Here is a 17,229-nt window from a genome sequence, read left to right as displayed (position 1 = left end):
TGTCCGGAATCCTGTAACATAATCTTGTCACTATGCAGGACCGTTATCAATATTATACTTTAAAATTGCCCTAACCAAAGTCTAATTAGTGAGCGCATCTACAGATTTGATGGGTAACAAGCACAATAATCCCCTTAAGCCCTACTAAATGCATAAATGTCCAATATGAGTACAGAGCAGTCCATACAGAATGGATGATATAGAGGGCAATACAGTTAGATAAAGAAGTAGAAAGCCAAACCAAGTAAATGTCTCCTGAGATCTCGGCTACTGAGGTCTCAATTGCGCATCTGCTGCCTCAGGCGGCCATTTGTGTAACACAAGCGATCGGAAGATCACAGCTTCTAGTCTGCTAAGGAGACTATTGAAGCATGTAAAAAGGAAAAAAAAAATATTTAAAAGTTCAAATCACCCCCCTTTTACCCCATTCAAAATAAAACAATCAAAAATACACGTTTGGTATCGCCGCATTTAGAATCGCCCGATCTATCAATATATAAAAAGAATGACTTCGATCAGTAAACTGTATAACGAGAAAAAAAACAAAACTCCAAAATTAAGTTGTTTTGGTCGCCGCAACATTGCATTAAAATGTAATAACAGGCGATCATAACATCATATCTACACCAAAACGGTATCAATAAAAATGTCAGCTCAGTGCGCAAAAAATAACCCCTGACCCGGCTCTAGATCACGAAAAATGGAGACGCTACGGGTCTCGGAAAAATTTTTTTTTTTTTTTACAAGCTTTGAATTTTGATTTCACCCCTTAAATAAAATAGAAGCTCCACATGTTTGGTAACTACGAACTCGTAATGACCTGGAGAATCATAATGGCCGGTCAGTGTTAGCATTTAGTGAACATGGTAAAAAAAACCTTTTGTGGAATTGCACTTTTTTGCCATTTCACTGCACTTGGATATTTTTCCCATTTTCCAGTACACAATATGGTAAAATCAATGGTGGTGTTCAAAAGAATAACTCATCCATCCCACAATAAAACAAGCCCTCACATGGCCATATTGACGGAAAAATAGAAAAGTTATGGCTCTGGGAAGAAGGGGAGCAAAAAATGAAAGCGCAAAAACGGAAAAACCTGAGGTGATAAAGGGGTTAACTGGAATTTTCTGCCACGGACTCATTGGCAAATCTGAAATAGATATTTCTCGCTCCCTTATCAGTGTGGAAACATATATCTTTGGCCTCATTCAGACGTCTGTTTTTCATGTTTGTGTCCTCTCCATATTTGTTACGGATAGATCACATACACAATATAATCTGTGGAGTCGTCCACATGTCATTTTTTTTTGTTGAAAACCGCGTAGTGTCCGTTTTTTATCCTAGTGGTTGATGAAAATTCTCCAGTCAGATCTATGGGTCCATGACATCGCTGACAGCTGGCATTGCCATCCATGTGCTGTCTGGGATAACACTGTTACCATAGTAACATAGTAACATAGTTTGTAAAGCCGAATAAAGACTTGCGTCCATCAAGTTCGACCTGTTAGTTCTGTAATTGCTAAAGTTGATCCAGAGGAGGGCAAAAACCCCAAATGATTTAGCCAATCTTCACCTGAGGAAAAATTCCCTCCCGACTCTGAAACCAGCAGTCAGAATAAATCCCTGTATCAACCTACTATTTTATTTTATTTTTAAGTATACGCTGAAATCTGCCTGGTATCTAGAAATGCATCCAGTCCCCGCTTGAACTGGTTTAGTGAATCTGACATCACCGTCTCCTCACTCAGTGAATTCCATATTCTCACTGCTCTTACCGTAAAGAACCCCTTCCTATGCTGGTGCTGAAACCTTTTCTCTTCCAGTCTTAGTGAATGCCCTCTTGTTACCGTAATATCCCTCCTTTTGAACAAATCCCGGGCAAGATCTCTATACTGTCCCCTAACATATTTGTACACATTTATTATGTCCCCCCTCAACCTTCTCTTTTCCAGGCTGAATAGTCCTAGTTTTGCCAACCTCTCTGGGTATTGCAGTCCCTCCATTCCCTTTATTAATTTTGTTGCCCTCCTTTGTACCTTTTCAAGCTCATTTATATCCTTTCTATATATTGGGGCCCATAACTGAGCACAGTATTCCAAGTGTGGTCTGACCAGTGCTTTGTACAGTGGAAGAACAATGTTCTCCTCCTTTGCAGCTATACCTCTTCTGATACATCCCATTACCCTGTTTGCCCTTACAGCAGCGGCCTGACTTTGGGCACTCCAATTTAGTTTGCTATCAATCAAGATGCCCAAGTCCTTCTCCATCTCTGAATTCCCCAATGATTTCCCATTCAGTGAGTACTGGTGACTTCCATTTTTCCTTCCCATATGTATGACCTTACATTTCTCCTCGTTAAACCTCATTTGCCATTTAATGCTCCACCTACCCAGCTTATCCAAATCCCTCTGTAGGTCTGCACTGTCCTCTTTTGTATTAATTGTTTTACATAACTTTGTGTCATCTGCAAATATTGATATTTTACTATTTATCCCATTGACTATGTCGTTAATAAAGATATTAAATAACATTGGGCCTAGTACAGACCCCTGTGGTACCCCACTAGTGACGCTTACCCAATCTGAGTATATTCCATTTATAACCACCCTCTGCCTTCTATCCCTTAGCCAGTTAGCTACCCACTTGCAGACATTTTCCCCCAGCCCCATCATTCTCATTTTGTATACCAACCTATTATGTGGCACGCTATCGAAAGCTTTTGAGAAGTCGAGATACACGACATCCACTGGTTCCCCCTGATCTACTCGAGAGCTAACCTCCTCGTAGAAGTCAATCAGGTTTGTTTGGCAGGAGCGATTCCTCATGAATCCATGTTGGTTCGGGATTAAAAGATTATTAGCATCAAGATGCTCCATAATTGCCTCTTTAATGAAGCTTTCAAAAATTTTGCCCACAACGGACGTCAGACTCACCGGCCGATAGTTTCCGGCGTCACTTTTCGCTCCCTTTTTGAATATTGGCACTACATTCGCCTGTCGCCAATCAAGTGGCACAGACCCAGTCTCAACAGAGTCCTTAAATATAAGATATAACGGTCTGTCTATCACATTACTTAGTTCCCTTAGTACCCGTGGGTGTATGCCATCAGGTTCTGGTGATTTGTTTATTTTAATGTTACTGAGGCGTTTCTGTACCCCAGCTTGGGTTAGATTTGTCATACTTAGTGGAGGATTAAGTTTGTCACTTCTCATTTCTCCTGTTAGTTCGATTTCCTTTGTGAAAGTTGTCGAAAAAAAATTATTTAATAGATTAGCTTTATCCTCATCTTTCTCTATGATTTTGCCTTCCTCACTTTTTATCGGTCCAATATTATCCGATTTAATCCTTTTACTATTTATATACGTAAAGAACAGTTTGGGATTTGATCTACTTTCCCTAGCAATACGTCTCTCTGTTTCCTCCTTCGCTATTTTTATTTGTTTTTTGCAGGTTCTCGTTTTTTCCTTGTAACACATTAGTGCCTCCTTACTGTTTTCCTGTTTTAATCTCTTGAATGCCTCTTTTTTGCTATTTAACGCCCCTTTTACGTTCTTGTTCAACCATATTGGTTTCCTCTTATTTCTGGCCCTTTTATTCCCATACGGTATATACCTCTCGCACTGAGTATTCAGAATTCTTTTGAAGGTTTCCCATTTACTATTCGTATTCCTTTGATTAAGAACTTTGTCCCAGTCAATAAGTTGAAGGCTTTCTTTCAGCTGATCAAACTTCGCCCTCCTAAAGTTTAATGTTTTTGTTGTTCCCTTATTGATAACCCTACTGAAGGGCATTTTGAAGTCGATAATATTATGGTCGCTATTACCTAGGTGCCCCCCTATCTGTACCTCAGTTATTCTATCAGGCCTATTAGTCAATATTAAGTCTAACACGGCCTTCCCTCTCGTTGGTTCCTGCACTAGTTGGGAGAGATAATTATCCTTAATATTTGTCAAGAACCTTTTTCCTTTCTGAGATCTACAGGTTTCTGTTTCCCAGTCAATATCCGGGTAGTTGAAATCCCCCATTACAATCACTTCATTATGTTTTGCTACTTTGTCTATTTGTCCTAATAGCAGTTTCTCATTCTCCTCTGTTATATTGGGTGGCTTATAGCAGACCCCCAGTAATATTTTATTATTATTTTTAGTTCCCTCTATCTCTACCCACATGGACTCGACCCCCTCTTCTCCCTCTCCTATATCTTCCCTTAGTCTGGGTTTTAGACATGACTTTACATATAAGCAGACTCCTCCGCCTTTCCCCTGTTTCCGGTCCCTTCTAAATAAACTATAATCTAATAAATTTACCGCCCAGTCGTAGCTATCGTCTAGCCAAGTCTCTGTTATACCTACGATGTCATACCTCTCCTCCCATATAAGCGCCCGCAGCTCATCCGCCTTATTGGTCAGGCTTCTTGCGTTGGTCAGCATGCAAGATAAAACTTTGTGGTTATTTAGCATCCTATTCTTCTCTAACGATCTAACTGTACTATCCCCACCCCCCTCTCCACCCTCATTATATTCACTTTTCCCCTTCCCCCTTGCTTGCCTCACATCCCACCTATTTCCTTGGTTTCCCCCCCTCGTCTCTAGTTTAAAAACTCCTCCAACCTATTAGCCATCTTCTTCCCCAGCACCGCTGCACCCTCCCCATTGAGGTGCAGCCCGTCCCTACGGTAGAGCCTGTAGCCGACCGCGAAGTCGGCCCAGTTCTCCATGAACCCAAACCCTTCTGCCTTGCACCAACTCTTTAGCCACTTATTCACCTCCCTAACCTCCTGTTGGCGCTCCTGTGTGGCTCGCGGGATTGGTAGTATTTCTGAGAAAACTACCTTGGAGGTCCTTGCCCTAAGCTTCCTACCTAGGTCCCTGAAATAATTTTTAAGGACCCTCCATCTACCACTCACTTTGTCATTGGTGCCGATGTGGACCATGACCGCTGGGTCTTCGCCAGCCCCACCCAGTAACCTGTCAACCCGATCCGCGATGTGCCGGACTCGAGCGCCAGGGAGGCAGCACACCGTTCGGCGATCCCGGTCTTTGTGACAGATTGCCCTGTCTGTCCCCCTAATAATAGAGTCACCCACTACCAGAACCTGTCTTGCCTGCCCTACACTTCCCCCCTCCCCCTCATTACTGGAGCATACACTCCCCCGGCGGTCAGAGGATCTGTCGTGCTCCAATAATGCCGGTTCTGAACCAGCCTTCCTATACTTCTTCCCTCTATCCCTCCTTACTGTTATCCAGCTCCCTGCCTGTTCAGCCTGCACTTCCCCTCTATGCTCCACCCCCAGTATTGACCCATTGAGTGTCTGCTCGGTGAGCAGCAAACTCCGTTCTATGTTGTCGATGCTCCTCAGTACCGCTATCTGAGCACTTAGATCCAGAATTTGGGCTTCCAAGTGCACGATATGCTCACATCTCTCGCAGCAGTATGGATCCTCGAGCGGGTGCTCACGGAATGCATACATTGCGCAAGATGTACACTGCACGGCTCCGTCCAACATGGACGTCATTCTAAATATGGGGATACAGTCAGTATATATATACAAGTACAAAACACAATTATTTATATATAGGTGTATGGACGGGGATCAATTAGGGATGTGCAAGTGTATCAATTAGATATCGGCGGGGGATCAGTTAAGTATGGACGGGGGATCAATTAAGTATCAAGTATGGACGGGGGAATCAGCTAAGTAGGTCAGGTGGATTAATTAAGTAAAAAGTAAAGTAAAGAAAGAATGAAATACAGTCAGCAATTCAGTCCTAAGTCCTCCCTTCCAAACTCCCTGAATCCAAAGTCACTGAAAAACAAGTCACACACTTACTTTCGTTCGCACTTACTCTCCGGACACACGCAGCTCGTTCACACTCGCAAACTAAGAGATTTAAAGTGTTTTTTTTTGTTTGTTTTTTTTTCCTTTTCCAGCAATGTACCCTTCACCTCAATGCACTTCCAAAGGACTTGATGCCCAACCAGCTGCCCCTTATAAACCCTTAATTATGACCCCTTCCCCTTAATTAACCCCTTGTGAGTAAATCTACACCTCAGGATTTTAGTGCAATGTAGTTAACCCTTAAATACACAGGTAGTAAACTAAGAAACTAAAACTGTAGTGAGAAAATAGATTTTAAAAAGCCCAATAAATCTAAACAGGTAGAAAAGCACTCAGCAGATCACAATGCAGCACTCACCGCAATTCACACAGGTATTTTCTGCAGGATTCCCAATACCTCTTCACGCAATTCACACAGGTATTTTCTGCAGGATTCCCAATACCTCTTCACGCAATTCACACAGGTATTTTCTGCAGGATTCCCAATACCTCTTCACCTTCACCTCAATGCACTTCCAGTTTTAGGCTTTATCAGGTAAGTTTTGGCAAACTCCAGCCTGGCTTTTTTATGTCTCGGGGTAAGAAGTGGGGTCTTCCTGGGTATCCTACCATACAGTCCCTTTTCATTCAGACGCCGACGGATAGTACGGGTTGACATTGTTGTAGCCTCGGACTGCAGGGCAGCTTGAACTTGTTTGGATGTTAGTCGAGGTTCTTTATCCACCATCCGCACAATCTTGCGTTGAAATCTCTCGTCAATTTTTCTTTTCCGTCCACATGTAGGGAGGTTAGCCACAGTGCCATGGGCTTTAAACTTCTTGATGACACTGCATACGGAAGACACAGGAACATTCAGGTCTTTGGAGACGGACTTGTAGCCTTCAGATTGCTCATGCTTCCTCACAATTTGGTTTCACAAGTCCGCAAACAGTTCTTTGGTCTTCTTTCTTTTCTCCATGCTCAATGTGGTACACACAAGGACACAGGACAGAAGTTGAGTCAACTTTAATCCATGTTAACTGGCTGCAAGTGTGATTTAGTTATTGCCAACACCTGTTAGGTGCCACAGGTGCTCTTTCAGCTGCTCATAAAACCCGGCCCTGTAATCCGGACCCATTAAATTCCTCTCAGCACTATGTGTGCTGGAGCCTGCTTCTCCGGATCCTACATCACCGAAGCATGGCACTTCGAGGACACATACCTCCCGTCCACGATCTGTCCGGCAGCAACCTTACATACACCCCCCCTCTGTCCAAAGCCGTAGGGCTTGGCACCTTCTGTCACCATACAATAAACCGTTGACAAGGCAGCGGCATTCCCATGTTGTTTCCCAGGCCTATGCTCTACCCGGAAACTAAAATCTTGTAGAGCCAGGAACCACCTAGTCACTCTGGCATTGTTTCCCTTCTTTTCTCGCATCCACCTCAATGGGGCATGGTCTGACACTAACCTGAACCTTCTACCTAATAGGTAATACCTCAGAGTGTTTAACGCCCACTTAATGGCCAAACATTCTTTTTCTACAATGGAGTAGTCCTTCTCACAAGCGGAGAGCTTCAGACTGAGGTATTTTACAGGGTGTTCTTCTCCGTTAATCTCCTGGGACAAGACTGCTCCCAGCCCGACATCCGATGCATCCATCTGGACCACAAACTCCTTGGAGAAGCTGGGTGCCACCAAGACTGGTTGTTTACAGAGGACCAGTTTCAATTCCTGGCAGGTCGCTTCTGCTTCCGGGGACCACTTGGCCATAGCTGACTTCATCCCTTTCAGAAGATCCATCAGTGGGGCTGCTATCAGGGCAAAGTTAGGGACAAATCTTCGATAGTAGCCCACAATGCCTAGAAACGCCATGACCTGCTTCTTCGAGAGGGGCTGTGGCCAGTTCAAGATCGCCTCGACCTTATTTATTTGTGGTTTTATTTCCCCTCTACCAACCACGTACCCTAGGTACTTGGCTTCCTCCATCCCCATGGCACATTTCTTCGGGTTGATAGTAAAGCCCGCCTTCCTTAGGGCATCAAGTATGGCTTGAACTTTGTCCAGATGACTTTCCCAGTCCTGGCTAAATATGACGATGGCATCTAGGTAGGCCGCTGCATACTGTTTGTGGGGTGCTAAGATCCGGTCCATGGCTCTCTGGAAGGTGGCCAGAGCTCCCTTCAACCCAAACGGCATCCTGACGTATTGGCGTTGAGAAGGCTGTCTTCTCCTTAGCCTCTTTGGACAGGGGAATTTGCCAATATCCTTTGGTGAGGTCCAGAGTGGTGATGTACCGAGCGGGTCCTAGCCTTTCGATAAGCTCATCTACCCTAGGCATTGGGTAGGCGTCGAACTTTGAGACCTCGTTCAGCTTCCTATAGTCGTTGCAAAACCGCCATTCCCCATCTGGTTTCGGCACTAAGACTATAGGACTGGACCATCCACTTTTGGACTCTTCAATGACTCCCAGGTTTAGCATCCACCTTACTTCTTTAGAGATCACCTCTCTGCGGGCTTCGGGGATCCGGTATGGTTTTAGATTGACGCGAACATGAGGCTCTGTGAGAACCTCATGCTCTATGACCTGAGTGAGTCCTGGCAACTCCGAAAACATGTCTTTATTTCGCTGTAACAACTCTTTGCACTGTTGCTTTTGGGCATGTGACAGTGACTCTGCCACCTTGACCTCTTTCACATCGGCCTCAGCCATTAAACAGGGAGCTTCCGCAGGCTCTCTATCTTGCCATGGCTTAATCAAGTTAACATGGTAAATTTGGTAGGGCTTCCTCTTCCCTGGTTGGTGGATCTTAAAGTTGACTTCCCCCACTTTCTCTACCACCTCATAGGGGCCCTGCCACTTGGCCATGAACTTGTCTCCACTGTGGGACTAGCACAAGCACTCGATCTCCTGGGTTGAACGATCTCACCCTGGCCGACCTATTATACACCCTGGACTGTGCCTCTTGTGCCTTAAGGAGGTGCTCCCTCACAATGGGCATCACATGGGCAATCCTCTCTTGCATCTGGGCAACGTGCTCCACCACTCTCCTATAGGGAGTGGTCTCAGCTTCCCAGGACTCTTTCTCCACCTCCAGGAGTCCTGAGGGTGTCGTCCATAGAGTGGTTCAAACGGGGAGAAACCTGTGGAAGCTTTGGGAACTTCCCTCATGGCGAACAACATATAGTCCCAGTCTCGGCCATCCTTTTCCACTGCTTTCCTCAACATTGCTTTCAAGGTTTTGTTAAACCTCTCTACCAGTCCGTCCGTCTGGGGAGAGTACACGGAGGTTCTCAGTTGTGCAATCTGCAGTGTCTTGCACAATTCCCTCATGACCTTCGACATAAATGGAGTTCCTTGGTCTGTTAGGATCTCGTTAGGCAACCCAGTTCTTGAAAACATGTGGACTAACTCCCGGGCTATACACCTGGTGGAGGAGTTTCGTAGTGGTACGGCCTCCAGATACCATGTAGCATAATCTAATACCACCAGGATATACTGATGCACTTGGGCGGACTTGACCAGAGGCCCCACTAGATCCATTGCTATGCGTTCGAATGGAACCTCGATGACTGGTAGTGGCACTAGGGGACTGCGGAAGTGGGCCACTGGGGAGGTTATCTGGCATGTGGGGCAGGAACGACAATAACTCTATATTTCTCTATAGCAACCTGGCCAGTAGAATCTTTGGAGGATCCGTTCTTGAATCTTGTCTGCACCCAGGTGACCACCCAACACATGAGAATGAGCCATGTCTAACACCCTGCGTCTATAGGGCCCTGGCACCAGCAACTGTTCTATTACCTCGCCCCTTGGCTTGGTTATTCTGTACAGCAAATCCCCATTCACAGCAAAATGAGGGAACCGAGTGTCAGCCCCCGGTTCCTGAGGCACCCCATTTAACACAGTAACATTTTCAAAGGCCCCTTTCAGAGTTAAATCCCTGAGTTGGGCAGTTCCAAAGTTTCTCTCGGACACCTAAAGCTCAGGGATATTGGACTCAGGGGATGCTACTTCAGCCTCATTGCCCACCAGCACACACATGGGAAACTCATCTACTATGTTCTGCGGGTAAGTTTCCTTAGGGGCGATCTGGCTGTCGTCCAAGCAACCAGGTGTCCCCGCTTTCCCCCACATTTCCCAGAATAATGCAAAGTAACGTCCAATTATTATGGAATGCAATAGGTCCTTAACGACCGCCACTTCATGAGATGTGGTGCCACAGTCTGTGTTTACATCCACCTGGGCCACAGGATAGTTCTTAGCGTCCCCATTGATACACCGGACACCCACCACCTTCCCAGAAACCAGCCGATGAGGGAGTGTGGCCCTTATCAGGGTCACCAAACTTCCTGAGACCAATAGTCCAGAGACTTGTGCCCCGTTAACTGACACTGAGCATCCCTGAGGGCCCTCGCCATGTTGACGAACCGCGCTGCAGGCGGGGTAGGCAAAATAAGAGCAACGCCGGCCCATGTTACAGTCCATTGGTTCAGAGGTTATGGGACACCGGTAGGCAATATGGCCAGGGGTATGACATCTCCAACACACTATATTATGGGGTGGGACCTTGGGCAGCAACTCAGACCCCTCCTGAACTCTAGGATGCCCCCCAGGTGTGGCGCTAGCTCCCTTCTTTTGGGTGTCCGCCACCTTTTGGGAACCCCAGTATTGAGAGGCTACGACCCCTTGTTTTCCCAACGGACTCTCAACCGCCTGGTATCTTTCCACCAACCCCACCAAGTCATCAGCATTATAGGGATCTCCCTGGGCAACCCAGGATTTTACCGACTTCGGGAGAGAGTGTATAAACCTGTCTATAACGACCTCTATCTCATATCATAGGACTATCTATCATCTATCTATTATCTATATGACGCGCCCCCTGGGCCATGGGGCACCCGGGACCGGACTTCAGGGCAATGCTGGGAGTAGTTGTGGCGACCTGGTCCCGTGGCTCAGGGTGGCCAGACCAATATTGTGGCAGTCTCTGTATCAGTATAATGCAATGTCCGACTACGCCACCCGTGGATTGCGGTCAATAAGAACGGCCGCTGCTGAGCAGACCTCTGAGGCTGATGTTGTGAGGGCAGCAGAGTGTAGTATAACTCCCCACGGGAGGAGTATAGCCTCAGGCTAGTGAGTGTGGATGATAGGAGTGATGGTACACGAGCGCAGCAGGAACGACTCAGAGGCTTTGCAGTGCAGTTCAGGGTCTTTACTGATGGTGATAAGGCAGACCCTCCCGGGAGTACTGGCTAGCATAAGAGGCCTGGTCAGTCTGTGAGCAAACTGGAGTTCCCCTGGCCAGGTGGAGTTGTAGGCCTCCCCGACTATCTGCACTCTTCCTGGCTACCTTGCTGTAAGCGAGTGGAAGTAGCCCACGTCCCTGAGTGTTCCGTGTGGTGCTCACCTGTATGGCTGGTGACTTGGGGCCTTCTGATAGCCCCCGCTCCTCGATTGCAGTGCTGATCCCTTGCTCGTGACTGAGCCTCCGGGCTTCTATGGCCAGAGGACTTGAAATCCCCTGCCGGCGGGTTTCTGCTGCTGGGTATATATAAGTCCCCGCAACCTCGGACTCCTGTGTCCGGTTCTCAGAGTCTTCTGCCAGGACGAACTCCGCTTAGCTCAAGTCCCTGGTCTTCAGCTCCTGCTCCTACAGAGCTCCTCGCTGTTACTTTCCCTGTGTCTGGAACTAACTCCAGGCTCTGACTTCACTAACCCCGCCCCAGATCCAGTTTATATAGGGCAGGTTCCTGCCCTATCTGGTCTGGGACAGGAGGTGTTGCATGTTTAAGGGCTCCGAACCAGGAAACCTCCCACTTGCTCTCAGACATAATATTTCTATTACAGTGGTAACCAGACCCCTGGGGTGCCACATATCCATCTATCTATCTCATATCTATCTATCTATCAATCTCATATCTATCTATCTTCTCCACTTTTTATCTGGTCTCAGGTATGACTTTCATATTACCCACGACTGTTACTTGCCACAGGTGAGTTTTAACGAGCATCACATGCTTGAAGCAAAGTTGTTTTTCCACAATTTTGGAAAAGTGCCAACAATTTTGTCCGGCCCATTTTTGGAGTTTTGTGTGAAATTATGTCCAATTTGCCTTTTTTTCCCATTTTTTTGTGCTGTTTCAATACACACAAAGGAAATAAATATTATAACAAATGTATAACAAAACATGTGTAATTGTAATAATTTTCTGGGAGAAATACTTCACTTTCTGGAACAATCTCAAGGTTGCTAAACACTTCCGGCCATGACTGTGTGTATATATGGGCCCTCAATAAACCATCCCTCTCAACGAAAAGGCCACAGCAAGGGTCAGGAATCGGTGGCCTTCCCTCTCCGAATCTTAGGGAGAGACGGTTGTGCTTCCAGCATCCACCTAGGCTGCCACCCCAGTGGAACTAATAGCAGGGTAGCCAACTGTCCAGAAATTCTTGGACAGTCCATAAAAATAGGGCACTTTTTTCCCTGTCCGTAAAAAAAAATGTGATGCGTCCATAATCTTTCTGAAGTTGGAGAGACTTGTTCAGATGGAGGGAGAAGTAGGGGCATCATATTGTGTATAGGGAGATGTAGGGGCATCATATTGTGTATAGGTATCATATTGTGTATCTGCATGTGTGGGGACATCATACGGTGTATATGGAGCTGTGAGCACATCATACTGTATTTAGGGAACAATGAGGGAATCATACTGTATACAAGGAGCTGTGGAAACATAATGCTGTGTAAAGGGTCTGTGGGGTCATCATCTAATATACAGTACAGACCAAAAGTTTGGACACACCTTCTCATTTAAAGATTTTTCTGTATTTTCATGACTATGAAAATTGTACATTCACACTGAAGGCATCAAAACTATGAATTAACACATGTGAAATTATATACTTAACAAAAAAAGTGTGAAACAACTGAAAATATGTCTTATATTCTAGGTTCTTCAAAGTAGCCACCTTTTGCTTTGATGACTGCTTTGCACACTCTTGGCATTCTCTTGATGAGCTTCAAGAGCTAGTCACCGGAAATGGTTTTCACTTCACAGGTGTGCCCTGTCAGGTTTAATAAGTGGGAGTTCTTGCCTTATAAATGGGGTTCGGATCATCAGCTGTGTTGTGCAGAAGTCTGGTGGATACACAGCTAATAGTCCTACTAAATAGACTGTTAGAATTTGTATTATGGCAAGAAAAAAGCAGCTAAGTAAAGAAAAATGAGTGGCCATCATTACTTTAAGAAATGAAGGTCAGTCAATGCAAAAAATTGGTAAAACTTTGAAAGTGTCCCCAAGTGCAGATGCAAAAACCATCAAGCGCTGCAAGAAACTGGCTCACATGAGGACTGCCCCAGGAAAGGAAGACCAAGAGTCACCTCTGCTTCTGAGGATAAGTTTATCCGAGTCACCAGCCTCAGAAATCGCAGGTTAACAGCAGCTCAGATTAGAGACCAGGTCAATGCCACACAGAGTTCTAGCAGCAGACACATCTCTTCAACAACTGTTAAGAGGAGACTTTGTGCAGCAGGCCTTCATGGTAAAATAGCTGCTACGAAACCACTGCTAAGGACAGGCAACAAGCAGAAGAGACTTATTTGGGCTAAAGAACACAAGGAATGGACATTAGACCAGTGGAAATCTGTGCTTTGGTCTGATGAGTTTAAATTTGAGATCTTTGGTTCCAACCACCGTGTCTTTGTGCGATGCAGAAAAGGTGAACGGATGGACTCTACATGTCTGGTTCCCACCGAGAAGCATGGAGGAGGAGGTGTGATGGTGTGGGGGTGCTTTGCTGGTGACACTGTTGGGGATTTATTCAAAATTGAAGGCATACTGAACCAGCATGGCTACAACAGCATCTTGCAGCGGCATGCTATTCCATCCGGTTTGCGTTTAGTTGGACCATCATTTATTTTTCAACAGGACAATGACCCCAAACACACCTCCAGGCTGTGTAAGGGCTATTTGACCAAGAAGGAGAATGATGGGGTGCTACGCCAGATGACCTGGCCTCCACAGTCACCAGACCTGAACCCAATCGAGATGATTTGGGGTGAGCTGGACCGCAGAGTGAAGGCAAAAGGGCCAACAAGTGCTAAGCATCTCTGGGAACTCCTTCAAGATTGTTGGAAGACCATTTCCATTGACTACCTCTTGAAGCTCATCAAGAGAATGCCAAGAGTGTGCAAAGCAGTCATCAAAGCAAAAGGTGGCTACTTTGAAGAACCTAGAATATAAGACATATTTTCAGTTGTTTCACACTTTTTTGTTAAGTATATAATTCCACATGTGTTAATTCATAGTTTTGATGCCTTCAGTGTGAATGTACAATTTTCATAGTCATGAAAATACAGAAAAATCTTGAAATGAGAAGGTGTGTCCAAACTTTTGGTCTGTACGGTATATAATCGTCTAATCCCGTCTGTCTGTCTGTCCTTCTGTCCAGGAAATCCTGCGTCGCTGATTGGTCCAGCCGCGGCCAATCAGCGACGCGGGATTTCAGAAAAAGATGGCGGCCGTTAGCAGCTCATCTGCCGCACGGAGGTCAGCGGCGATGCAGCCGGGAGATGACCGGCGCTAGCCGCTCATCTCCCGGCTGCTCGCAGCAGAAGTACCGCGACCGGCGGCGCTGCTGACCTCCATGCGGCTACCGTCGGGAGATCAATGGCTAGGGCCGCTGATCTCCCGACGGCAAGTGTGAAGCGAGGACCGGGGAGCGGCGCCGCCAGTCGGGATACTTCGGCTGTGAGCAGCCGGCCATCTCCCGGTTCCTCGCAGCGGAAGTACCCGCACAGGTAGCGTCGCTGCCCGGTCCTCAGTAATACGATTCGCTGATTGGTCGGAATCAGCGATATTGGCGCCGCGACCAATCAGCGATTTTGGCGCCACATTTAAACACCACTCTGTTGATTGCGCCTGGTCGGCCGCATACAGATTCTAGAATACCCGATGCGTTAGAATCGGGACACCATCTAGTACTGTATATAAAGAGCTGTGGGAGCCATCACACTATATATAGAGACCTGTGAAAAGCTAATGTGTTGATCCAGAGGAAGTCAAAAAACCCCATGAGGCAGATGCTGCTTGCCCAAAATTAGGGGAAAAATTCCTTCCTGACTCCACATATGGCAATCAGACTAGTTGCTTGGATCAACGTCCCATAACAAAATCTAGTATGAATAACCTGTAATGTTATTCAAGAAAGTCACCCAGGACCTCCTTGAACTTTTTTTTAGAGAATTAAGTATTACAAGGTCATGTGGTAGAGAGTTCCATACCTCACACAATAAAACATTGCCATCTAACTTCCTTTAGACAAAGCGAATTAGGAGCTTGATGCTAGAGTAGTTGAATTAAAACTGAAAAAAATTATTAACACTGCAAAAAAGAGGAACAGTATTTATTCACCTGCCCAGGTCTCAAAACTAATGCACTAATCAGGATGAAGCAAACCATATAAAAAAGGCAGGGGCAGCACAGGTGCAAAATACTGATGAGACAACCAACTCATAACCTACCAATTCTTGGAGGGGGTCATTGCTTAGTATTAAAACTGCACACAAAAAATGGCTTGTATAGGTCACTGGTCACACACAGATTGTTAGGGGAATGGTTGCAAACAACTTTATTAAATAATGGAAAGCAAACGAACCCGGGGTCCGCGATGCAGCCTGGAGGACTGCGGACGAACACCTTCCGGGTAAGAAGGTAAAACAACCAACTGAAATAACAATCCCCCCCGTGTTACTGCACACCGGAACGGGAATAGGGATTCGCACTATCTCCGTTAACTGCACGAGAGATGTGCGACACATAATGTAGCTGTAGCCCTGTTAACTGCACAGAGGCTACGCAGCAGGCGCTCGGATGCGTGTGTGATTCACGCAGGCGTATACATGCTCCCAGCCAGCGTGCTACCGGACTGCGGAGTATCTCTCCACGTGGCTAACAGGCGGTGCCGGGAATACGGAGTCCGCAGTCTGCTCGGGGTGTATAGCGACCCCCTTGTTGGAGCCAGACTGTCAGACGAAGCTACCTGCCTCCCTCCATCTAAGGCTGTCTATCCCCTGCTAAACCTGCCTGTCAGAAGCTATAACAGCAAAAGCACACGTGGAGCCGAAACGACCAAGCGTCCACACAATAACACCAACTCAGCTCAATGATCAGAGTGCGCCGCCATGTTTGTGGGCGTGCTATTTAAATATTAAGCCCTGCCCACCGTCACATTATTGGTGACGTCACCCGCGACCAGTCAGGCGGTGCCAGGTCACCGGATCAGCTGACTCCCAAACCACTAATCACGGTCCGCCATGTCACGGGCATGCTCAGTGCAGTGTATCCTGGACTTAGGCTGTAACAGCCCTGTTTCCCTCCGCAACCTATCCTTCATGTTGCTAGGAACAAAGACCCGAGAGACAGCTTGTACATCTCGTGCACCAGCTAGGCGTTGGGACCGATGACGATGCTGAGAAGCATCTGGACTGGAATGGGAGACCACAGAATCCACTGATGATTCTGAACCCATTTCAGATCCAGAAAACACCTGACGCCTAACACAGATAGTGCTCAATATAGGGCTTACAGCCTATTAGTGACCCTCATACTGTTAGATTAGGCAGGCTGCAAAGCACTATCTAAGTGCACCCCATGAGGACAGACCCCCTAGTTTACAAATCCAGCATTGATGGGCTTGTCTGAACCCTGAATAAAAATAACATGCAAAATCTATATATGAGGTTCTGGTAAATATTTTGGCGCTGGTCACGCACAGTGTCTGGTTTACAGCCTATTAGTGACGCCCATACTATTAGATTAGGCGGGCTATGCTCCCCTCATACACCTTACCACGGTGTGTAGTGTGACATGGAGCTAAACCCCCTGTCTTCTTAAGAATAAGGCTGCGAAAAACCTTCTCTTTATTGATAGTAGAGAAACCTCCATACAGTAGATGCGGAAAACATACGATGAACCCCAGTATTGTACCACATAGATAGGGCTCTTACCGGCTAAGCTTGGAGCAGGCTGTGTGCACAGAGCCCAAGATACAAAACTGTAGGGATGTGGACTGTCTTACCCTGTTCCTGCCCCTGAAGACAACAAACACCTCATGTGAATACTGTCTTGCGGTTTTATATCTAAATGCGGTTATAATGGTGATGTAACAGCATGTGAAGTGTTAATGCATAATGTGAGTATAGCATAAGATAAGCTTAGGATACCATAAGACATAAGTATAACATAAACCCTAAAATACAAATTTTATTAAATCTCTTTAAAATCGGGACATGTGGCATAAAGATGATCCGCATCAGTATTGCACTTTATCAAGATAAGTTCCTTTTATTGTTTAGTCTTGTGATCATTTATGTCATTGATACCTCTATGGGTGATTAATTCCA

Source organism: Phyllobates terribilis, unplaced genomic scaffold (assembly GCF_046119375.1).
Source record: "Phyllobates terribilis strain yellow unplaced genomic scaffold, ASM4611937v1 Scaffold_12__6_contigs__length_324123572, whole genome shotgun sequence".
In the NCBI taxonomy this organism is placed as follows: domain Eukaryota; kingdom Metazoa; phylum Chordata; class Amphibia; order Anura; family Dendrobatidae; genus Phyllobates; species Phyllobates terribilis.
Note: the sequence above shows the minus strand (reverse complement) of the source record.